At 40.2% G+C, this 26,786-nt stretch overlaps 1 pseudogene; it reads left to right on the top strand.

Moving 5' to 3' along the window:
- LOC119863514 overlaps positions 1–26,786 on the top strand; it is a 224,216-nt pseudogene that overhangs the window by 33,896 nt on the left and 163,534 nt on the right.

Below are 26,786 nucleotides of genomic sequence, written 5' to 3'. Positions count from 1 at the left end.
CCTAGAGAAACATAATCCAGATCTCTTCTACCTGTTACCAGTGCTTAAAGTAGATCAAAATAAGGAAGGAGCAGTTCTGCTGGCTATCATTGCAGGTCTCCACATCAAGTGGTGATACAGAAAGTCAGCATCCTGTGATGATTGGATGTAATGACAAGAAATGTTTCTGAAGGTGTCAGGTGTTAGAGGACCCATAGCCATTTAAGCAAAAGTGTTTATAGTGTGCATGTGCACAGATAGATTGTGGAGCTGGGGAGGGGTACCTCCATGGTGCTTCCCATCCCATTTTCTCTAAATACCATTTTTTAAAGACCTGACTTGGATAAGAAAATACTGGTGTGAAAGCAAATAAAAATGAGGGCTGCAAAGGAGAAGGGGGCAGATTTTCTTTAGCAGGACAGATGGTGGTTAGTGCACTCTCCGTTGGGACACTTCTTCCCAATCAGGTGATTCTCCACCTGCTCCTAGTCAGCAGCTGCTCACACAGGTCCTATCTTCTCCTTCTGATCCACTTCAGATTATCCTGCCTAACAAAGCTCTCACAAGCCAGTGAGAGTAGGAGGAACTCACCCTCTACCTTAAGCAGTGGAGGGGAGCTACATCTGTCTACACTTGTATTTAATAAAGTCACTGGTGGATGTTCAGAGTTTAAAAAAAACAAAAACAAAAAAAACCCCACCACATTAAAACTAAGGGCCAGATCCTCAACGGTATAGGATGGGAATAAGTTCATTGACTTCAGTGGAGCCACACTGATTTATAGCAGCTGAGGATCGTTCCCCAAATTTTTAGTTTTGAAGATATGTTTCTGGCACTTAAGGAAGAATTAACTACAAGGCTTTCCTGAGAGCATACACAGCCTGGAGTTTCTTCTTCTTATTTTGGAATAGGTGTGCAGGTATAGTTACTCATGGAGATAGATATTCAGGATCTGATCTTTTGTCTGTTTCCCTTGATTTTGATACAACAGCAGTGGAGCAAGAGAGACTTTTTTCTATTTTTTTTTTTAAACCCATAAACCTACTTCTGGAACAAGTTGGTTGGGCACCACAGGGTCAGGTATAGTAACAAGTATAGTAACAAACTTCAACTAAAACATAATGTGGGCTCTATTACTCTTAATGGGACTGTGTGGGTAAAGGCACTGTCAACAAGATATTTAAATTTTCACTAACTGTAGTAGTAGTGACAGAAAGTTCTACCCATCTGACTAATGTTTTGAAATGACTTGATGGTTACAGTCCAATTCTTAATGGGTAGCCACATGACAAAAAATATTACAGTAGGTACCTTTCTTAGCATGGGACATTACTAATTTGAAGTAATCAATTAAAAAGATCCTGAGGGCTTACTGTTTTTAGATGTTCCAGGAGATCACCTTTCATGGCTTACTATTGTTGGCATGTTTCAGAGTAGCAGCCGTGTTAGTCTGTATTCGCAAAAAGAAAAGGAGTACTTGTGGCACCTTAGAGACTAACAAATTTATTTGAGCATAAGCTTTCGTGAGCTACAGCTCACTTCATCGGATGCATTTGGTGGAAAAAGCAGAGAAGAGATTTATATACACACACACACACACACACACACACACACACACACACACACACAACACACACACACACACACACACCACACACACACACACACACACACACAGAGAACATGAAACAATGGGTTTATCATACACACTGTAAGGAGAGTGATCACTTAAGATAAGCCATCACCAGCAGCGGGGGGGGGGGGGGGGAGGAGGAAAACCTTTCATGGTGACAAGCAAGGTAGGCTAATTCCAGCAGTAACAAGAATATCAGAGGAACAGTGGGGGGGGGGGGGGGGGCGGCAGAAATACCATGGGGAAATAGTTTTACTTTGTGTAATGACTCATCCATTCCCAGTCTCTATTCAAGCCTAGTTAATTGTATCCAGTTTGCAAATTAATTCCAATTCAGCAGTCTCTCGTTGGAGTCTGTTTTTGAAGCTTTTTTGTTGAAGTATAGCCACTCTTAGGTCTGTGATCGAGTGACCAGAGAGATTGAAGTGTTCTCCAACTGGTTTTTGAATGTTATAATTCTTGACGTCTGATTTGTGTCCATTCATTCTTTTACGTAGAGAGTGTCCAGTTTGGCCAATGTACATGGCAGAGGGGCATTGCTGGCACATGATGGCATATATCACATTGGTAGATGCACAGGTGAACGAGCCTCTGATAGTGTGGCTGATGTGATTAGGCCCTATGATGGTATCCCCTGAATAGATATGTGGACAGAGTTGGCAACGGGCTTTGTTGCAAGGATAGGTTCCTGGGTTAGTGGTTCTGTTGGTGTGGTGTGTGGTTGCTGGTGAGTATTTGCTTCAGATTGGGGGGCTGTCTGTAAGCAAGGACTGGTCTGTCTCCCAAGATCTGTGAGAGTGATGGGTCGTCTTCAGGATAGGTTGTAGATCCTTGATGATGCGTTGGAGAGGTTTTAGTTGGGGGCTGAAGGTGATGGCTAGTGGCGTTCTGTTGTTTTCTTTGTTGGGCCTGTCCTGTAGTAGGGACTTCTGGTACTCTTCTGGCTCTGTCAATCTGTTTCTTCACTTCAGCAGGTGGGTATTGTAGTTGTAGGAATGCAAGGTTTTCCTCCTTTCCCCCCCTGCTGCTGGTGATGGCTTATCTTAAGTGATCACTCTTCTTACAGTGTGTATGATAACCCATTGTTTCATGTTCTCTGTGTGTGTGTGTGTATATAATCTCTCCTCTGCTTTTTCCACCAAATGCATCCGAGAACTGAGCTGTAGCTCACGAAAGCTTATGCTCTAATAAATTTGTTAGTCTCTAAGGTGCCACAAGTACTCCTTTTCTTATTGTTGGCATGTGTTTGCATTCAGCTCATTTTTCCATCAGAATGTGGTGATTAACTTCTCTAGTGTTAAATGTATGCAGAAATGTATGCTACCAGGTGACCTATGAGTTCAGCTCCATCAGGGCTCTACTGTATGCACTTCTAGTAGAAAGAGGAAGTCTGAGACAGACAGTAGTGAGGGTGTTTGACATAAAGAGTGAGTAAGAGAACTTCTACCTCTAGATCTGAGACCTCTAGCCCCAATAATGTCAGACATGATTTATTTAATACACATGCTATATCAATTAAATATCTTTTCCTACAATATAACCTCACTAATCCAATTTCACTGATCTACACACTTTGTACACAGTGTGTAGATTAGTAGGGGAAAAAAGAGCTGTCTCTCCTCACTTCTTTATAAAGATTTAATAGCAGGGTACAGTAGTGGGATCTAATGTGACTAAAATTTGTTATTTAAGAAGATATATGGCAGTATAGTTACTATTCTATTATGGAGTATTATACTTTTAAAAGGAAGCTAAAATTGTCAGAATACACAAGCAAAGTACACTGGTGCATTAATCTCCTTTTTATTGTATTTATTCATTTACTGCACTAACCATAAATTGGTGGAAGACTAGGAAGAAATTTCTCCCATGGGTAGGTCTATAATAGTGTTTCTTGCATCATCTTTTGGAGCTTCTGGTACTGACCCAGGTTGGAGACCAGATACTAACTGGATGGACCACTGGTCTGATCTAGTATGGAAGTTGCATTATTGTTATTGCCAATTTTCAGCATTCAATCATTGCAGTCTCTCTGTTACTAGTGCAAATTAGGTAGGTTCTGCTGTAATTTCTACACATGCTTTACAGATATGGTGTCTGATATTTTCTGTTTCTGCAGATGTGATATAACATTGACCCCATCTCTTCGCTTAACCATGAACGGGGCACTTTCTCAATCCTGCTATAACACGAAAAAATGAAAGAACCCAAGGACTTGGGACATTCTCTGGGAATTATGGCATATGTTTTCAGCTGTTCAGAACAAATAGAGAGAAGGTACTATACTGATTAAAATCATATAGAAATCTTACAGCTCACTAGCAATTAATGAGCTACAAACTGGGTGGTAATCCTGCAACCCACAAGAACCCAGCACTTGTAAATTACTGCTTTCTGAAAGACAAAGTACAAAGGAATCCGTCAACCTTTTCGTTCGAATATTGGGAAAAAAGAGTTTCTCAATCTGATTTGCCTTATTAGTAGAGGCCTGGATATATTCAGTAATGTAGCCTTGGAGCCAAATCCATAGCTCTACTCTATCCCCTTTTGGTGGCACAGAAGGAACAGAAAGATGGCTTAAACAGCCAGCTGGAGGTTCCCCAAGTATTGGGGAATCTCTGATGAACATAGACACAGCATAGCTGGCTCTGTACCACCTGCTTTTCGCCCACGGTCCCTGACATGAGCATGCAGGAGCATGTGTCCATCAGCAAAGGAGAAGGGTCTGACACGCTGTGGGATATCCATGTTTTGTTTAAATCACTAGTAAATAGAAGGGTTTTTTCTACACACAAGGCTTTGTGTAGTCTTTGAGTAGGTGCTTTGCATTGTGCAGAACTTCTGTTTGATTTAGTCTGTTTTCTAGCTTAAATAAATCCTGATTTTATCTAAAATAATTTTCAAATTACTGTTGTTTTGGGATGAGGACTGTGAGCCATAAATAGAGAAAAAGAAAACCACCCACTGCATTGAGCAAAATGCCCTCTTTGAGCACTTGGCCAAAGCCTTAGGCTTGGGGAGCTCTACCCCAAATATGCTGCCAGAGCAGTAGCTATGGACAGCTGAGGCATGGGAAAACCTAAAGAACAGGGGCCAAATGTAGGGGAGATACAAGTTTGACCACCCCTGTCCCCACACTAACTTAGACCCTCTCACTTTCAGTTAGACTATCACTCTCAGATTTTATTTGACTGAATTGACTTAGGTCCCCTTTACTGGGGTGTAATGGAGTCTACAGTGGTGTAGTTTCTGTGTTGAGAAGCCAGAAGAGAGGAAAAGCTGCTTTAACTTGCATATGCCAAGGAACTAGAAGTTGCAAGTCACACCAATTTATACCCCCTTAGACGTATGTAGACTCTGTGTAAGAGGGAGTCTAACGTCAGTGTAGTGGATTATGAATTAATGTTAGGGGGATCAGTCTGACTCCTACCACTTTATGCGTGACCTCTGGATTTGACACCAAGTGGCAGAGCAAGAATGAGGAAATGCAAGTGAGAGGAGAGAGGGAGCACAAGAGAGAAAATCTTTAGCTGTAGCAGAGAATAAAATTTGATTTAAAGATCTTAGAAAAGAAATGGAGTGCTTGTGTGACATCTGGAAGCCCCAGGACTGCTGGGAGCTGTAGTACATTGATAAAAGGTTAGAAAGGAGTTTGTTGTTTATTTTGTTGGTGAAAACTCAGGGCCAGATGCTCAGCATAGCATGACAACCAGTGGAGCTGTGCTCATATATATCTGCTGAGAGTCTGGCCCTCATATTGAAGGTAAAAATGTATTAAAAACAAGTTTAAATAATTTATCTTCTTTAATGCTTTGTCCAGTCTAGTTCCAAGTGAAGACTCTCAAATAATTGTAAAAGGTACAATTAAATCAGGAAAGGACACTTTATCTTGTTACATTTCATGATGAATGAGGATGTGTATAGTGTATACAAGGATTTGATAACTGAATTCCAGAAATTAATTGGCAAAAATTACAAATGTCCCTGTCTTGCATGTTATCAGCATAAAGGTGATCACTCATCTGTTATCAGTAAGTAACTTATACAAGTGGGATCACAATGATATTAAAAAGCAGCAAAAGAACAGGTGGTAGGAAATGCCAAAGAAGAGCAGACCTTAGGTCAGTCTAGTGGGGCATTCTCCCTCCCACAGTGTCCTAGGTCTGTAGAGGAAGGTTAAAAACTCCACATGCAGCATAGCACCTGTCCAGTGGTGGGATGCCATGTCAATGGGCAGTTGGTGATGGTTGTGGAATCCCTTTCCAGCCCCCTGAGGCAGATAGTTTATGCGCTGAAGCATGAGGATTGATATTCCTTCTGTGTTAACTAGTCCTTAATTGTGTCTAACTAGTGTAACTGCAAATGTAGCATGCAATCGTGTAATGAACTTCTGAGGCTCTTCAGAGGAATGTAGACAGTGCTAGAAAATTGAGATATGGCTATTGCACATAGTATATTGAAATCTGCTGGACAAGTGGAAAAATCACAAGATAGGACTAGGATAAGGTAAAGACAGTTGTACTGTGCATGAGTGTAATGGGATATACCAACCCCACCCTGGGCCTGCAGGGGTTAATGAGAGCATGTGGATGCATTCAGCCATGCCCTGCTACACCTAAGTGTCAAACCTAGAGGGAGAAGTTAGAAGGCCTGAAACTGGCTCAGTTAGGGAGAAGTAAGGAAAGAGAGCAGATTGCTGACTCTCTCTCTCTCTCTCTCTCTCAGTGAGAGAAGCCTGGCTGGAGTCAGGGATCTGAGTGGGACTGCTGGCAGACAGAGCCTCTCTGAAGGAAGGTACACCTGCCACAGGGAGCCCACGGCATCCAGGAAGAAAGTGCATCCAACCAGGATTCTACATGCTGGTGAAGGGGTCTGCAGGGACCAGGAAAACTGCTGAGTCAGGGACTGTCCTGCAAGGGGAGTGGAGAAAACTCTTTCAGTGGAATCAGCTGGCAAGCAGAAAGTGCTGAGAAGCTCTGCAGTGAGCCTGTGCCAGGGGCTTAGCAGGAATGGAATTGATATAGTGGGAGCCCAGAAAAAGGCTGAGGTAAAGGGCAAAGTAGGAAGTGGCCCAGGGAGGCAGCAAGGGGTCTGGGTAGTCAGACCTTGACTGCCTATCCAAGGGTCCCTGGACTGGAACCCAGTGAAGAGGAAGGGCCTGCGTTCCCCTCCTAGCCTACTGAGGAAAGTGGAGTGTCCTCTCCCCCTCCTCCACTCACGAGGTAAGGGCTATTGAAACATCTGATACTAGAGGTAAGGACTAACGAGTCTGGTCTCAGACCGGGGGGCCAATGTGAAGTTGAAGGGACTATTGGTTTACACTGATAGGCGCAGGCTTATAGCGACCCAGCTGGAGGGCTGAGATGCAAGAAGCAGATCACCCACAGGGCTGGGATAGTGCTGTCAGCAAGGGTGCTAAAGGAGAACAGCCTGCTATGCCATACCCAGCCACCTGGGGGTGTGCCAGCTGGTGAGTTGCACGTTTGCAGTAAGTCTAAAGGTTAAAGAGAACTGCCCTGTATAAACCAGAAAAATTCAGAGATCAAAGTGAGAGCTACACTCATCATTGACCCTGATGAGAACAGTTTCAGTTCTTTGATTTTAATATGAATTCAGATTGAATTTAGTGGAGTGGATTGTTGAGAGAGAGGGGAAGTGTGTTTTTGGATGCAGTCTTATCCTCGCTTGCTGATTTTTCCCTCACATAATTAATTCATTCAGAAATAGTCTGATTTACTAATGGTATACACTTAATTTTTATAGCCACTATTGCTGAAGAGATTAGGTATGTTGTATTATTGTAAGCAAGAAGTTGTTCTGCTGTAGAATCTAATTCATTGCTATGATGTGTGTCGTCTTTTTTACTGGATTTGATCTAAATCATCATTAGAACTGCCATGATACATGGCTATAGACATTACCTTATTTTACTAACCACCTTGATTTAAACTAATACTTCAAAATAGAATAAAATGACCCTCTTGTTAGACTGTTTCATGTTTTTTCTTTTCCCAGAGACTATAAGAAATTACCCCCTTAATGCCAAATGATAGGCATATTTGCCAATTCACTAAATAAAATGGCAGTTATGGCTTAAACCATAAGTGTGTGGTGGTAGATAAAAATGGGGTGAGGGTTTTGATAGTGAAGTTCTTTTAGCACTAGGAATATGTAAGAGAAATGGAAATGGAAGAGAAGCCCAAAGATTGTGCACTAGCATGTCATGTGGATCATACAATATGGTTCCTCCAGTACACGCTTACTGTCTTGATTGCTGTGTTGATACAGGCATTGGCAGCCAGAGATGTCAAAGAATACAATTTTAGACTATTTCTGTGTTAAAGTGCATGTGCTCAGGAGAATGGGTTTACCCGCGTATCAAAGACATAAGTTTGACACCTTGAAAAGGATGCCTGGAATATCTGGGTAGACAATATGCTGACCGGCAAAAATTAAAAATCTGTTCATTTGGACCTGTTCTTGCTCTTGCTATTTTTGGGCCAGATTATGTCATGTTGTTCGACTGATGCACAAAGGGAGGGTGCAAGGAGCCCCCTTGTTGCACTCCTGTGCCCCAGTGAGTATAATTGCCATTCTTCTCCATTGTTCTCCATACAGTGCAGAAACTGCTGATGTTGTGCACCCCCACCGGCAGAAGACACCCTGAAAGAGAGAAGATGGAAGCAGGACCATGGTCCAACTGTCTTCCCTATGCAGAAGGGAGCACAACTGGCTGGAAGCATGTGGGATTATGCTGTACCCCTGAAGAAATATATTGATCAGTGCACCCTGCATGCCCACTGAAAATCTCTTTGGGAATTTCTGCCTCCTGTAGAAATCACTTCATGGGGCAGTGCATTTCCAATGCGAGACTGTGCCTGAAAAGGTACAGTTGAGAGCCCTGTTTTTGCAAAAGATCAGAGGGCCTGAACTGTGCTAGCAGGTGATACGCTTCTGACCTATGAGCTCCTCACAGCTAATACACAATGTCCCGTGGAACTGCTCCTTTTGTACTAATCTCAAAATGTACAGTGTGCTGTCAGGAACAGACTTAGCCATCACTTTAGAACTTGCTCCATATAAATATATCTATTCAATTTAATGAAATAAACTGGACCCATGAGTGAACCAAACCTACCTCCTGTATTGAAAATATATTACTCTGTTCTATCTTAGTATTCTAGGGTCAGGTCTCACCACCTATACTTTTCTCCCCATCATTTGTCAATTGCAAATATCTACAAAGGTTTATGCCAGACTGGAGTGTGGGGTTGCTTTGATAAATACATTTCTGTGGAGTTGCTGTCTGTGGTAGCTGTTCAAGTTAAAACTACCAGGACACTATTTGGCACAAGAAAAAAAAGTGGACCCAGAAACAAGGTAATTTTTCAAGTTTAATTGTGTGCCATCCTATGGCACAACAACCTCTTTCTTAAGGTTTAATGTTTTAGGTGTATCCATTGAACTGGAAACAAGAGTGGGAATCTTCCTAACACTTAATCTGGAATATGCAGAAAGAGCAGAACTTCTAGAAAATCTAAAGTTCTTTTTCAGTAAATATAAATTCTAAGATTTTTTTTCTCTTTGCAAATTAATGGCCCAGTATATCAGAATTTAGGTAAAGCTCATACCAACAGGAACCCCACCTCCTAATGGAACTAAAAAGATTGAGGAACTAGCATCAGACCAGTTTAACCATAAGACCTTAACATGAGTCCTTATTTACAGTAGTGCACTTCTCCATCAGAAGATAGAGATTTTTGAAAACTGTGCAGGGGCTAATGCCAAGATTCTAACATTCTTGGAATATAAAGAAGGGAAGAAAATATTTTTAATTTCCACTTTTTAAAACTCATTCTATAAGCTTATCCTCCCTGTTAGCTATCTCAGGTATTCAGATTGCCTAATAAATCTCCTGAAAAATCTATTCCAACAGTACTTTCTTCCTTGTTTTTCCTGAAGAAACCTCTTCTTGTTAAAGACTAAAGTGATGAATTATATCTATAACTACTAGATCTAGACAGGTATGCCTATTTAATATGACAGAGAAAAAATAAATTCTCAGAGAATTATTCAGGATAAATATAATTATTATTATTATTTTATTTTTTGTCTGAAAGTTTCAAGGGATGCTCACTCTCAGAAGTTCCCATCTCAGTCTGTGTTTGATTTCTCCCTCTTCATCTCTTGTGTTATTCTACAGAAGAGTATATGTTTTCTTTTTGAAAATTGACTTGGCGTCAAATTTGTCTCTTGTGCTTATAAAATTCTTAGGTAGTCGTTTAATCTAAGGCAAGAATATTTTGATTGATTGACAAACTTCTAGTGAGTTTTTTGTTTTCTTTTTGCTGCTTAATCCTGTCTTTTTTATTAACAATTTTTAGCTATATATATTTTTAAAAGAGCTGAAATATTGTAGTAAAAATTATTTAAAAACTTCCATATTGTCAGTATGAAATTTTTGTTAATAAGGGTGGCAGGGTAGTGAACTATTGGTAGTATTTTTGATTGATTTGTGACTTCGAAACACTGAAGCTAATTATGTCAGTATCAGCAATGTAGTTTGTAACCAGTGATGACCTGTATAATCACCTTTCACATGTTAATGCATTCTGCCTATCTGACAGATCTTGTGCAATGGTGATTCCAGACTTCAAATGTATATGTGAAAAATGTCGGTGACAGAGGGATTTGTAGATGTCAAGGTGCATGCCAGAAAATCTGTCTCTGCACACACACTTGTGAGCTACTCTCCAAATGGGTGATGGAGGATAAGGCTAAACTTTCTGGTAATGCTGTCATTAAGGAAGTGTATTGAAACAGTTGGTGCATAGGGCATTACCTGTTAGTAATGGACTATGGAGGATTTTTCACATACCCAGTACCAGGAGTGTGTGAAGTCCTCTTGGCATAGTACTTAAATACCAGCAGCAGTAGGAAAGAAAGCAGACAATCATTATTGTATACTATTGTATGAGCTCAGGTCTGGATTCTCTCATTGCAGTGCATTCAGAGAGAAGTAGAAAGGAACTTGCTGTAAGACCTGTCCTTTAATGAAAGGATTGGGTGGGGTGCATAATTACATAGGTTTACTGGGAGCAACGCCTGGCAACACTTCTCCCACCCCTTCTCCCTACCAGCCTCTCTGTTTCTCCATCTCTGTCCCTTTTTCTTTACCGTCTCTCAATTGTCATAAGTCTGGTGCATTTAAATTGTGCCATACTGGCCTCTGACATAGCACAGAGATAAGAGGAGACACAGGGGTTCAGTTGTGTCTATCTCCTTGCATGAGTGGATCTCCTAGGCTTCATGGTACTGTTATGCTGGAGTGGGGAGTAGCTGCAAAGAGAGAGAATCTGGTCAGTTTGGCTGTGCCATATAAAATATTCAGATCTCTGTAGGGGACAGTGTCAAACTCTGTCAGGCCATTTTTGGTGCAATCCTGGTGGAGGATTCCTTGCCCAGAGAGTAGAGGCCAAATTCAGACATGTGTAATCAGATGCATCTCCTCTGAAGTCACTGGAGCGATGCTTGTTTACTGCAGGTTTGAATTTGGCTCTATGGCTATAAGGTATCAGCAGTGTGATTTATTATTTATTTCCTGATTCCTGTCTTTGGGTTGGTCTGTTGGGCTCTTCTTCCTTTTTTTCCTCCCCAAAGCGTCCAACTCCCTTACTCCACCAAATCCAAGTAACAGAAGAGTTAGTTTCCTTGCTCCTTAATGGCTGGAGTGTCCTCTGCCATTCTTAAATGGAATTTATACCTTACATTAAGAGAAACAGATGTGTGCATTTACTGGTTGTTGTAGTCGTGGACAGGTCTTCACTGACAGCCAGAAAGCTCCAGTTATGTTCAAAAGTCATTGTCTATTGCCCAGAAATAGGTTTGATTATGACAACACAGTGCATTTTCAAATATATTCAGGTCACAACTGTCCAGAAAGGAAACTGACTGCTTCTGTCCTCTGTGGAATCACATAATTAGGCACAAAAGGATGAGATTTTGTATTGGTAAATTTCAGTAAAACTTTGATTTTACTGTATACACTCAAACTGATGAAAAAATGTTTGTCTATAATAATTGAAATTTACAGATAGATGCTGCTTGAGAACTTATTAGAGTTTATATTTTGACAAGTGATATTGACAGTTTGTGTTTTGATGATTATGAGCTTTAACTTTTTGAATCTTAGCATCAACTATCATGAAATGACTGAATGACCAGCCCTCCAGTTGTCTATAATTTCAGGCCATTGTGAAAATTTAAATTGATAAAAACTGGAAAAAATGCTTAAAATGTGAAAATTTAAATAATTAAAAATGAAAAAATTTAAAATCGATGTAACCTGTCAAAATTATAATAAAAGTCGAATTCTGTCAAGCCTACACATAATGGAGTGGGTGTCATATCTTACGAATAATTAAAGTAAATTGGTATATAGATCCCAAAGAGAAATAATGTCTAAATAAGAGCTCCAACAAAGGGAAGTTAAAATTTGGTGTATTTGTATCTGGTCACTAGAAAAACAACAGGTATGTCTTTATAGTATTTTGTGGCTGATTGCATAGTTCTTGGTATGTTAAGTGCCAAAATGCTTGTAATAACAAATGTCTTCTTATTTTAAACAATTTAAGTTTATTTAGTCAATTTTAGTTTAATTGCAAAATCAGGGGTTTATTTGATACAGCTTGGTTTCTAATTTTTTAGGATCATTATGACTAGTGTCTCAGGCTGGATAACTGAAACAAGAGGACCGAAGCAGACCTGAAGGTTAGTGGAATTGTGCTATTATGAGATTATTCAGTGGAGATTTTAATTAGAGAAAAACTGTCATAAAATGTGTTGATCTATGTGTATCTTCCAGTTTCCTGACTTATCCAAAGACCTCCTAGCTCCCCAAAGTTTAACAAAACTTCCCAGAGTTTAACTTTCTTACTATTTTTGGTTGAAAGTATATTCTTTTAAACATTTATTTTATTGCATGTAAAATAATCCCCAAAAGTTCATAATTGCATAGGATTACTTAGATCAGCAATAAACACCCATAAATTAGCTGATTCTCCTCTACCTGTTGTGTCTGTAATCCTGGTGGCAGCTAATGTTTGGTGGGTGGGAAGCAAATCCTACCATCCTCTGGTACATAGGTTATCTTTGAGAGCATCCCCCTTCCTCATTCCAGTGTGATGATCTAGCATAGGGCAGACAGGCGTACCACTCTCCTCTCTGATGAACAGAGATACTTCAGGGAACCTGAGTGGTTTCCTATTCTGAACCTCAGTAAATTTTGCTTTTGATTCTATTTAGGGAAGAGGCAAAAGAAAAAGTTCAGTTTTGTTGCTCTGCCCATCTTTCCTTTAAACTGTTTTAGAGAAATCATCCAGATGGCTAGCTGAATAATTGGAACTTTCAGAATGGTACATTGAAAGATTGATTGTTAACCAGGAATTCCTTGTAGGTTCAACATAAATCTAAAATGTTAAGAGGCTTACTTGGCCCTTTATCAGGAAGTAGTGGTATCACAGTTTTTATAGTTTACAATGACATTGGGCAAGGTGTGCTGTATGCACCAGAAAGGGCCCTGAACTGTAACCCTTTAAGGGGTAGGGAGAATGTCATATTGGAATTCTCAGATCCAAACCCATACTGGATCCAAAACTAGAAAGACGAATCGACAGGATCCAGTTTGGCTATGACTCGAAATGATGGAAATCTTACATGAACCACTGATGTCATAAATTTCCATTTGGAGGCAAATGTAGAGTATGGTTTGCAAAATTCAAGAGCCACAGAAAATAACCCTAGTTTAAACCTAATCTGGATTTCATCTGAACAGTGCCTCCTCAATCTCTTAGTGGTGTGTGTGTGTGTGAATGTGGATTGAATATATCCACATGTCCAAAGGTAATATCACACCATGAAACAGACATTCAGGCATTTTGTCTAAGACAAGATATTGAAGAGAACAATAAGACATGAAAGCATTGGCTTTTACACACCGTTTTCTCATTTACAAAATTAAGTAATTACATTCCGGGAAAAATGCACTGACATTGAGTATACAGTATCCAGTATATGTCACTACAGGTAGCAGCTTGAGTTTAACTAGCCATATGGATTGTAATTGTCTAAGTATGATTAATTCATAATGTTTGTTAATTTTATGCCTCATATTATGGTTTGTTGTTATTTCATTTAATTATAGTGTCAGTCTTTTTGGGGGTTTTGAGAGCCTTCAGGGATTTTAATCTTCCTAAGATAGTAACTAATGATATCCCTATATTCCTGGATCTCTCAATGACTTGTTCCCATTGCTGGAAGTTCCATGGAAAAGGGATCTGAAGTTGGAACAGATGGTGCATCAGTCCATTGCAGAACTCCATTTGTAGCCCGAGGAAAACTTTATACTGAAGGTGGAAATAATGGCTTTCTGCTTAGCTTATTGTAAATTCTAAATGGGGTGATTGAAGGCTATAATGATTACTGTTGTTTGATGCCTGGAGGTTTCAACATCTGGCTAATGCCTTTGCTTGCTGCAGCAATAAGCAAAGGCTGTACAGTGCTCTCTGTTTCTTTGTTTTAAATAGATTATATGTTCTGTTGATTTATATAGTAGGAAATTCAATTTTAGTTTAACTGATTTGTTCAATAATAACATGGCATGTATTACTGTACTGTCCATTTCAGCTCTGGTCTTCCTCCTTTAGTGACCTGGATTTTATTACATGTTAGCTTAAGTTTTAATTAATTTGTTAAGCCCTTTGTAGCCCCCATTAGACACAAATCCAAGTGACAAATGCAAGTTAAATTTAGCAAAAGTGGCTTTTGTCCTCCGGCAAGGTTCAAGAATAAATGAGTAGGAAGACTGACACAGCTGAAGACTGGGATCTTGTCAATGACAGAATGTTCATTAGCCTACTCTTGTTGCACCTGCCCTATGTGTGGATGACATACTTATGTCACCAATATGACTGGTCTATACTATCCTATTATCTCATTTGAAAAAGAACATTCTCATGTGCTCTCACTAGAGAACAAGAAAATTATTTATTTGTCCCTATTTATTCACTCAGACTAGACAATGAAAACAGATTGATGGGGTTCATTTCAGCACTGTCATACGCTGCTGACCCACTTGTTCAACTGCCTGGCATGTTGTCTTAGCGTGGCATTGCCAGAGCGCCACTGACGTTAGACATTCACTCAGCACTCCCACGCTACTCAGCAAAGAACTGAAGCTCATGCTTTTAACATTAGGCATGTGCTTATGCCCCCTGGCTTTAGTGGGACGGAGCATGTACTAAATGCTATGCTGAATTGTGGCCACATCACCTAATCTAAAATACAATAAGAAAAATATCTGAGCAGGATTCTTTCTTTTAAATGTCTGCTGTTTTTTGTCTTTGGTGATTCAAGGTCCAGCAACTAAGTCTAAATGGGTCAATTTCATTCTAGACTGTCACCTGTTCAGGTCAAGGACTACCTCTGCTTACATGACTGCAAAATGCCTGTACTGTTTGTCATACAAATAATGGGGCCAAGCCTTGTGGTCCATACTTTTTTATTCAATCCTTACTCAGGCAAACTCCTAAATAAATAAAGATGCCAGGATTTGGCACATCACTAATGTTATTTTATAGGTAGTGTCCCTTTATGTCTCAAACATTTAGTATAATGTTTGGTGTGAGAGAAAAATTCATGAAATACTTGTCTATTCATACTGGGTTTTGTAATTATTTTGTTTTTTAATGAATGTTAAAGTTTGGGTCTAAAACTAGGTGTCTGTTTCCCTTCAATTTATGGAGCTTTATTATTTCAAAACTGTCATGTTAAATCTCTAGTTTAAACATGAATTTGTCTTATTTACAAAGAAATCCTGAGGAGGATGGGTGAGGCAAGTACAGACATGAATTTACATACATAGAAATAAATATGAGAATAGAAATCTTCCTAATGCTATTGGATTAAATATTTCTCGTTCTTCTGCTCCTGCTAGATCACATTGACAATGTGTTTCTAATTAACCGTAAACCCAGGGTGTCCAGTCTGTAGCCCTCAGGGCTTTCAATTGTGACCTAAAGGACAACTGTATGGAGAAAAAAAAATAGTATTTGACTTCAGTGGAGCTGTGCTGATTTATGGAAGCTGGGGGTCTGTCAGGATAATGCCCTCTTTGAGGAGTGATTTGGGGTGGAATCCATCTTGCTGAATACACCGAGCTCTGTTGGGTGGTGATAGCTGGATTGTAACTGTTTGGTCACGCTTTGTATTGGATGGGTGGTTCTCTTCCCCTACCTTTCCCACCATCATTCTGGGTTTCTCCCTTAGAAGTACTGAAATTGACATCTGGTGCAGCAAGTTTTGCCTTGACATATATGTCACTGTTCAGGGCAACTGAATTCAGGGGCGTGTGCAGGAATTTAAATGTAAATACTTTTGGCGGGGCACATTAAACACACACAAATGAAAGGTGCACGTGACCCCCCCCCCATGCCCATTTCTTGGGACACCCCCCAGCGAGAAGGCAGCAGCCCTCTCTCCATGTCCCTGCAGCCTGGGCAGGGAGGAAGCAGCAGGATGGCTGGCTGCCAGCTGAGCTGCTCCTCCTCCCACCCCTACAGCTGCAGCCTGCTGCTTCTCCTTCTCTGCTGCTGGAGTACCAGCCCTGGTGCCTGCTTTGTTGACCCCCACTGAGGTGAGTCAGGGGCTGGAGGCAGAGGCAACACCTGGGACTCCAGCAGGAGGGAAGGAGAAGCAGCAGGCTGCAGCTACAGGGGTGGAGAGAGGAGGAGCTCAGCTGGCACTCTGCGCCCTGCTGCTTCCTCCATCCCAATGCTGCAGGAACACATGGAGATCTGTGTGTGTGGGGGGGGGTGCCCCCGCTTGCCCCCCCTTTTGCACACCTCTGATTGCACTTCTGTTTTCCCCCTCGTGGTCCACCAAGAGCATCCACTCTAGACTCCTGACTGCTCAGCCATCCCTCTCTTGGGCAGAGACCTGCTTCTCATTTCCTTCTGACCAGGGTATTTCCAGGCTGCACAATTCTCTGCCTACACTGAATTCTCCAGCAAGTAACTGCCCAAGCAGGCCTGCTGTACCTTCTGTTCAGAGGCTATAAACAGGGTAATTGCCCACTGGTGCAAGTTACCACCCAGCCCCTTTCTAAGCAGGCACATTCATTGTTAAGGTGAAAACACTGCAGAGAAGACATTAAAACAATACATGAGGCTATACACATGATAATCAGCTTACCAGTGATCACCCCAACTCCAACAAGGGCTCTGACAAGTGTAGCCAATTATTTTAGTATATTATTGAGTGATGTTATGATTAATCAATATGTTATATTACATATATTCATTGTATGTTAATTAGAATTAATTTGTAGGATTATAAAAATATAAGATTGAGTATTTAGAGGAACCAAATATTAGACTTGAGTAAGACAAGCTGAAATGCAAAAACCTGTAGGTTGAAGCCTGCAAGACTTTAGCTTAGCTATCTTAGGCCTTGGAGACAAGAAATGATGATTTAAGCCAATGACTGAGAAATAACCCAATGCCGTAAGATTACAGGAAAAGAAGCACCAAGTGATAATATTGCGCAAAATTACCCAAAATTAATATTAGATCATAAAAATACTATAAAGGAGGATTTGTCTCAGACATGTGTCTCAACTATGGGACACAGGTTGTACGTCAATGCTAATGAGAATAAAGGGAACTTACACAGCCTATAGAAAATTGGGATCCCTTAAGTTTCCAGGGGACACAGACCAATAAAAGAAAAGAGGGTTGAACTTTTATAGAGATATGCAGAATGTAGGTATATACAAAATTACATGATAAAAAGGGAATGCCCAGAATGGGAAAATTGAGCTTCCTATGGGAGACTCCAGCAGGAACCATCCCTCTGCTGTGATCAAGCCGTGAGAGACCCATCAGACCCTAATACTGTTGTTAAGGATGTGAGTATAACTATATTTGTAACTTGTGCTTAGGTCTGTATAGCGTTTCTATATGATAGGGTAATAATAACTTTAACTGTAACTTTAATAAAGCTTGTAAAGTAGACTAGACTTTTTACTGGTGAATGTATATGTGGTCACTACCTTTGGTCTTTGTGTTCCTAGAGACTCTAACTCTAAAGAAAGTAGCAGAGGTGACTTTCATTCTATTAAGCTTGAAACTGTAGCTGTCCGAGCTGAACCCACAGTGGTGTAATACCACATTACAAAATTCACTTCAAATAAAATAAAAGACTACACAGGTGACCAGTCCTTCAAACCCCATCAAGGGATTTTCTGTGGTTGCAAGTTCATAACCGCCTTGGCTTGGAACGGGTATACTGGTCAATAGGAGAGTCACTTCTGACTGATGAAGAGTTCTGTGTACCCTTGAAAGCTTGTCTCTCTCACCACCAGAAGTTGGTCCAGTAAAAGATATTACCTCGCCCACCTTGTCAGTCACTTCTTTGTACAATCTGGGGCTCTGATCTTATTCCCAGGTAACAGGTGATCAGCAGACAAAGGGTGAAGCTTCAAAAGACTGAGTTCTTGCATAACTGGAGGGCATACATTGTTTCAAATAGTCCTTTGATGCTCATAATACTTTCCAGGGTTTACATTAGTCATGTCTCTCTCCAGAGACTCCCTCAATAATACATAAACAATTTCATTCTTAATACAATTAGCTCCTAAAATACTTAAACTTAATTCAATTAGGTTTGTCCAGGACATTGCAGGAAGTTGTCTTATCTGTCAGAATATATGGTTTTCCTCTGTAGGATCATAGGGAGGATAGCACAAAAAGTAGCAGTCAAAAGGGGAATTTCATATTCCCACCTGTCAATAAAATAAAAATGTCCTACCAATTCCATGATATAATTCTGCCAAATTAGGTGTCACTTTGACATCTAGCTATGTTGCTAGAGAAATCTTAGAATTACATCAAATATTAAATGGTAAATAGTAGAGACTGTGTAGTAGGCAGTTCAGTGAGTTATGTAGCCAGTGGCATGACACATGGTATCACTGCTCCATGTGTATCTGCACTGTGGGGTGATCACTGGTAAGATGATTATCCTGTGTGTAGGCTCTTTTATTGTTTTTAATGTTTTCTCTGTAGTGCTTTCACTTTAAGAATAAATGTGCTTGCTTTGAAAGAGCTGTGTGATAACTTATACCAATGTACAATTAGTGCTAGCTAATCAACCCCCTGTGTCTTCCCCCTTAACTTCGCTATCCGGTATCATGTGTTGACCACAGTGCTGCTAACATTTCAGATGATTCCATATCAGATGCAGTGAATCCAGGGCAGCTGACAAGTTGGAACTGGTTAACTGAGCAGCTCAGTGGGATGCAAAGTAACAAAAAGGAGACATGTCAGAGATGCTGATGGAGGGCGGCTGATGCTGGGGGGTGAGAGCAGAGCAGCAGCCAGTGAGTGGCTAAACCAACTGATCATCCATTTGTAATACAGTTCTTTAAAACTGGACTGAAATGCAAACCTTGGAATTATCCTGGTATCTCATAACCCAGCACCACACTGCCAGGTGGTGAGGGAATAAAGATATAAATAATGTATAGCGTGATTAGGGACTTATTAGGATTTTGACACTTTTTTCCCTTTTGACTGCTTTCCTTTCCTCTTTCTGCACTTCATGTCCCTCCATTGCCTCTCAAACCTTTTCTCCGATTTCTGACACATGAAAGGGCTATTGGGCTTGATACCTGTAATGTACATCAGCTATATGTTTTCAGAGCTCACTCTTATACCTGTATTGAGCTGTTCTGGAAATGTAGGAGTAATTTCTAACTTAAAAGGGTTTTCTGAGTGATTTAAGTGGTGTTATGGCGAATAACCCACCTAGTGTTTAATGGATTTTCATTCGGACAAGGAACAGACATCTTTGAAGTGCATCTGCAGTAAGAGGTGTCTGTGGACCATTAATCAGTTTCTGGAATGGCAGTTTCTATGTTCTTACTGTATGATTGCAGAGGGAATCTTTGTTCTGGTACAAATGCAGATGAACACTCTGGGAACAAGTATGGAAGTTATGCTTGGCCTGGTCTTAGCAGGGGTCCCAAGGCCATACACCATATGTGAGCATGTGTTATATGCTGTTGCTCACCATTTTTTGGCTGTGGAAAACAGGATCAGTTTAATTCAGCTTAATTCCTGTTTCTTTCTTCCCTGGTCCCTATCCCTGGTATGACCTGGTGGGGAGAGACACAAAAGTAGTATATATCTGGGACAACATGCCTACCCACTGGAAAGCCCATGCCTGAACCACCAGGAAGAGCCCCATTTCCCATATGGTTCATTGGAGGAGATGGGAAGAGGGAGAAGAAGAAACTTCTCCTGCATGTGAGAGGAGGACAAGAACATTCTCTCCTTCCTCACACCCAGTTAGTTAGCCAGAGCTCTTGCCTCTGCCTCAAGTAGACACACAAAAGACCTACAAAGATAAGACTCTGCCAAGTGATGAGGAGGAGAGGGAGTTTTGTTGCTGTGAGGCTGGTGAGTGATGGTAAGGAGGAAAGAGAGCGACTGGGCCTGAAGGTAGAGACAGGTGGGTGACTATGGCGGTGAATCTCACTGTGTGTGTGTGTGTGTGTGTGTGTGTGTGTGTGTGTGTGTGTAGATTTTTTTACATTTGTTAGGGATAATGTTTGAAATCTTGTACTGATAGCATAATTCCTGTCAACTCTATCAGTCTCCAGAATAGTAAACTCTATGTGGTAGTAGAGAAAAGAAGGAAAGGAAAATGGATCCCAGTGGTGTGTTGTTACTATGATTAGTTTTCTCAGGTTGGCATCCAGCACTATTAGTGTGGCATAATGTGGGAGGAGGTTTATGGATGGAGAGTATCCTAGTTGCGCTTGACAAAGTTATAACAGCAGCAAAGCATGCCCCTCTAGGTTGGATATCCTTAATGAAGCAGAGAAATCTTCATGGACTATGAGACTAGTGTCCATGAGAGTGACAGTAGTTTGCTTTATGACGTTGAGTGAGCTTTGTGACAGATGAACAGGGAGCTGAGATATGCTGTGGAAATGACAAAGTTCTGTTTCTAACTTACAATTGTGAAAAATCTATTATATTCATTTCAGAAAAATGTGCCTAATTTTTCTGGACATATTCAAATAGAGCTTCCAAAAATAGTCACGAAGATGGCTTTCCTTCCCTATGTACTCTCTGATAGAAACCTTGTGTTAAACAGAACAGGACCACTGTAGTTTTAGTGGTTTGCTATAACTAGAACTATATTCTGCACATTGTAATAACAATATGGCGATATTTTGCTTGCATAGCTTCCTTTCGTCACCAAAGTGTTCAACAGAAAAAAAATCAACATAATAAAATACCACCCTCCTAAAATACAATTAGATACCCAAATGAGGAAAGCTCATCTTAAAAAAGAGAAGGGGCATCCAGATCAGGTTATAGTTTAGATTAAGTTATTAACTCTAGAGTCAACAGTGATTCTAAACTTTGAAAATCAAATATATTCAGGAAAGTATTGAAACAATTTGGATCTTTCGTTTTACTTTACTATGGTCTAAGTGGAGATTTACTACACATAAGTTTGTGTTTCACTGTATTTTGAGACCCCAGGACTTTGCTGTAAATACAGTCGTGATGTGTCTTACTTCAAAGCCATAGCAAGCTTCATTGCTATGTCTTTCATTCCTTGAATTTATCACGTACCTGAATTCCTTTTTGATAGTCACTGCCATCAATCAAGAATGATGTTAGAAATGTAATCCCTGCAAAATGCAGAGAAAGAGTATAATAAAGGCTGTGCAGTTACTACTGTGAGCAATTGCGTGTATGTTGTGTACTGACTCTGAGTTAGGGATGGCTAAAGCTTTTGGGTTAATACCACTTATATCTGGCACAGTTAAACACATCTGAAGTTTCCCATAATTTGACAATGTTCACCTCTTCTTGATGATCACATCTCTAGGTCATTATGCAAGGCACTGAATTTAGCCGTATAGAGTGGAAATCCCCTCTGTTTTTTCCACCAAATGCATCCGATGAAGTGAGCTGTAGCTCACGAAAGCTTATGCTCTAATAAATTTGTTAGTCTGTAAGGTGCCACAAGTAGTCCTTTTCTTTTTGCGAATACAGACTAACATGGCTGCTACTCTGAAACATCTCTAGGGTGGTTCACCACGTTAAACTGTGGGGCGAGAGAATTCTTGTATCCTTCCCAAACTTTATTCTACCCCCATTGAAGAACACATTCAGGAATAATTTTGTGAATGGAGGGGAAAATGAAATCCTGAATATTAGTTTGTTTCTTACAGTCCCCTAATTATCTACTGATGCCAGTAAAATGTGCCAGCCAGTGTATCAAGTTTATCACTCATTGTCATTGTTAATTTTTAGGTCACACAATTAGAAGAGCTGCTAGCTGTGAGACCCCCACAGTTGGGAATGGTAGAACAGGGAAAAATCAGGTAAACTACACGTTTAAGTACCTCCCCAAAACACCTGTTCTGCCTGCTAATTGAGAAAAAACTATTAAAATCTGTTTCATCTGTTGGGCTCAGTCAGTAGCTACTGTCCTGTTCAAGCTCTGCAGTTGCTGAGGTTACTCCCAAGTCAGAGAGAGGAAAAAATGTAACTTCCCTGTGGCTGTGTTCTGTCTTTTAGATCTTAAAGATGTTGCAAAAGACCTATTCTAACATGAAGTTGAACCGATTCTGGAATGATATCAACCCTAAAGCTGTCCCACAGATGAACTTTTGGGGTTTCTTTATCCATCAACAAGGGATGGGAAGATTATATTGCCAAGAAAATACCCAAATGAAATTAGCCAAATTTAAGATTTATATTGGTTACATGGTTAGGGTAAATGGGAACTTAATTTCATTCTTCAATAACTGGAAGGCTTGTTTTTATCCACTGTGAGGGAACTTTTTGTAATAGCCTCTGATGCCCCCAAATGGACTGTGCTAGATGAGATATTGACCCTATCTGGATTGAATCATTGAACACGGTAATGGTTGACACGCAGGTTTGTGTGTATCAAATTACTAATAATCCTGTTCTGCGGAATGGAAACATATGTATCATAGTCTTTCAGAACACCTTTCCTTTAAAACAATGTTACAGACTATACAATGAAAGTGATCTCAACAAGAATTCACTTATGCATTTTTGCATTTCAATTATGCACTTACTGGGGAGAGATTAATATGTGTGTGTGTATATGTGCAAATATATATATTTTGATTACTATGTACAAAAGTAGACAGTAGTTCAAAAATCAAAACTTATGTAGTAGAAAAGTAGTCTACATAAGTAGACCCTAAGAGCCAAATTCATGGTTGATCTCAAACTGGGTATTCTGCTCTCTCTAGAGGCATTTTTGGTGTTTTCTGTAAGGTGTCTGTTACTTTAACAGAAGTGAAATATAGAGTAAAAGTGTAAAGGTCGTGGTTCAACCTGGGAAGAGGGTGGGGCTGAAAGCTGAATTGTTCAGTATTTTTTGTATAATCTTAATTGATTAAAATATCACCTTTTGTTCACTACAGAGACAGTCTTTCTTTATGATGGATACAGCAGCAGGAGAGCAAACTGTTGGAACTGAGATACTTTGTGAGGATCTGAAAGGAGATTTTTGCCCTAATTTTTCACAATAGTAGAAACTTCCTTTAAATCACATTTTCCTAACCAGCACCTAGAATAGCTCTTGTTGTTAGATTCTAAGGGTTCCATTGTGATTTTTAAGCCAGAGCTCGCAGTAGGAGATGTGTAGAGATGCACCGCTCCCAAGGAGCTCTTGGAGGAATTGTGCCCAAGGACAAATGTGATCATAGAAGTTAAAAATGGAACAGATCATATAGTCCTTCTGTCTGCCAATGAAGGATTTCTCCCTCCCTTATACTCCTAGTCTTTTGTCCTTTCTAATTTTAAAAGTCTCAAGTGTTGGGGTTTCCAGCACTTCCTTTGGGAAACTTTTTACTCTTTTTTCCACTATGGGAGAGTACACAACAGCAATCACTATTGCACCTTTTACTATGGTGCCGTCTGAATCCCCTTGGACTGGCTTCTGCCTGCGAGCTGGAGCAGAAGGAGAGGTGAGGAGCATAGCTCTTCCCCACCAAGATCTCTGCTTCCACTAGACTTTCCTGTCGTCCATAAACATTAGATGCTCAAGGAGTGGTATTTTGACTGTCCTCAGCCATCACCTGGCCATTAAGGAATGTCTCATTTTGTTAAGTGTACCAGCTGAAGTGTAATTAACCATCACCTAATGCTAAACTATATAATTCAGTGAGTTCAATTTGTGGTTAATTCAGAATATGTCGTCCTGATTTTCTGGGTGGTGATTATTCTCCCAACCAGCTAAATTGTCTTAAATGTTTTGGGGGCATTTTTGTTTTCTATTTAAAGGCTGATGAAAATCCCCAAATGCATTATTGTTGCAGTGAATGATGATATTGCATCAATTTTGATTACTTTTGATATTTCAGTCTTACAACAGACTTCCAAAAGCTTCAGTTATCAAATAATTTGTAACACATTGTAATTAGTTATTTAGCAACTAGTGAATAGTCAATTTATTGAAATCTGTAGAGTAAAACCCAATCCTGAAAAGAATAACTCACATGCTTAAGTTTAAGAATGACCCTGTGGACCCTGCATAAGGAATGTCTGCAGATCTTTAATGATAAACTCCGAGTTTACAAGGTCCACAGGATAAGCCAATAGCCCTAAAATAAGTTAAGCTGTGCCTGTAGCCTCTAAAGCATCATATGCAGTGCTTGCAGACTTTGTAATTTCTGTGGATGTAGGATGACTCATATGATGAGCACAAACAGGATTTGGCCGTAGTGAAAAGTGTGGAGTTTACAAGATGTGCAAAACCTCAAATGTTGATTCATAATATTCATGGGAAAAGAACTTTAAAATTGAAGACTCCATAAGGATTACACTACTCCTGTGGGGATCAGTATATAAAACAAGTTAGAAGTCTTTAAGCTAAGTAATTTTGGTTATTAGAAGACAAAATGTAGTTTAAAAATGTGGGTTTTTTTCATTTTTTGAAAATTGTTCTAAGATTGACAATGAAAAATAGCCCATTTGACTACCCTCAAACTTAAGAGAAAAAGGGATTTTTCTCTAGCCTGAGACTGGCAGAGAAAATTTAGACCAAAATGCTTTGTTACGTAAGTTAGGGGGAAAGGGAAAAAAAATCAAGGTTGGTAAGAGTGGAAAATGTCTTCCACTAGTTACAGTTTCCTTGGACCCATGATATGAGAAAGAACTGAAAAGTCATTCAGACACTTGCGGTTCTTTCAATGTTTGTAGTACAGAATATCTATGGTGGAAAGGTCTACCTGTTAAACTGACAGTTGTTTGTGGTGATGTAGACGTGTTTGTCCCAGGACATGAAAGAGACCAGGTAGGTAAGGTAATACCTTTTATTGGACCAGCTTCTGTTGGTGGAAGATACAAGCCTCTAAGCTACCCAGAGCTCAAAGTGGCACCAGAACAACAGATGCAAAACCTGTAGACATTTCCACTACTATAGTGATCAATACCCCTCACAACATGCCTTTCAGGATTCCTGGGTCCCACACATGTTTATTACAACATGGGGTGTACCTCATCCAGTGCACTAAATGCCTCACTAACAACTATGTGGCTTAAACTAGACAATCACCATAAAACACGATATCACTTGTGGACAAGCATTTTTCACAAAGCGGTCATTCTCTATCTGATCTTTCAATACTCGTCCTCAAGGGAAGCTTGAACAACACCTTCCAAAGACGAGCCTGGGAACTTAAATTAATAACTCTGCTACAGACTGAAAATCATGAACTTAACAGGGACACTGGTTTTATGGCTCATTACAACAATTTGTAACACACCACACCATTGCCCTTAATTGCCCACTTCAAAACCTTTATGTATAACAATCTAACCCCTAATTGCTCACTTAATTTCAAGTGACTACCTCCAACAGCATTACCTCTTCTGCTTAACAATCTGTCCCAACTTGTATTTAGCTCAGACATTTTGCTTCCTTCCCCAGACCTGAAGGAAAGCTCTGGGGAGCTTGAAAGCTCATAGCATCCATCAGCAGAACTTGGTCCAATAAAAAAATTAACTCACCTACCTTGTCTCTATCAAATCACTTCAGTATTTCACAAGTAACATCATATTCTTGTATCAGTTGTAGCTGATATAGCAAAGAAGTGTGCTACATGAGCCTTATGTATGCAAATACTACATTCATTTTAAAACATCATGGAATTGCGACAGTGCATTCTGAAAGTGATTTTCTGTTTAGATTTTAACTCTAGCAAGTAAAGAATGTATTTCATTAACAATATCAAAGCAACTAAATGTTTGCTATCGATCATCTTCAGTAAGCAATTCCAACCACAGTCTCCAGAGCTGTCATCTTCTGTCTCAACACACTAGACCTGGGCTGGAGTCTGAGAGTATGATTATCAGATTAATAATAGCTTCAGATTAATCTTTTAGCAAAGGATTGTTTAATTATTGACTGATCTATATCTGCAAATTTAAAGCAGATTAAAGGCAGAAGGCCTAAATCCACATAATCTTCAGTGAAATTATTTTCAGATTTACAGCAGTATAATTTAGGTCAGAATCTGGTCCCATATGCTCTGATTCAAAAAGGCTAGATTGTGCGTAGCTGCAGTGCATCAAGAAGAGTACTGACAAGATCATGCCTCAAAGAGATGCACAAAATCTCCATACTGCTTCTGGTGCATGGGCAGTGAGAAGAACAATCTTCTCCATATATTTGATTGCTTCTTCAACCCCACTCTTCAAGCTGATACAGGAAGGAGATGGCGCCATAGCATGATACCTGATGCATGATCCCTCCCCAAACTTTGCACTGGTCAATGGTGCTCCCAATGCCCCTAGTGGGGTTAATAGCTAAATGCCACAATTTGGGCCTCTGTGTGTGTGGGTATTATGACATTCTGGGGTGCAGTCCAGACCAGTCAGGGGCTGTCACCCTTGCCCTGCAACCTGGGGTGCCTCACAATGCTTTGCTGCTGTAGCTCCCACCTGGGCTGCTCACAAACACCCTGCCATCATGCAGGTCACACCCAGAGTGTCTGTGTATAGCCACAGCCCTGGTCCAGCAATTCTAACCCCAGCAGCAAACACCA

This window comes from Dermochelys coriacea, chromosome 11, assembly GCF_009764565.3.
Source record: "Dermochelys coriacea isolate rDerCor1 chromosome 11, rDerCor1.pri.v4, whole genome shotgun sequence".
Lineage (NCBI taxonomy): Eukaryota > Metazoa > Chordata > Testudines > Dermochelyidae > Dermochelys > Dermochelys coriacea.
Note: the sequence above shows the minus strand (reverse complement) of the source record. Positions and strands in the feature narration are given on the sequence as shown.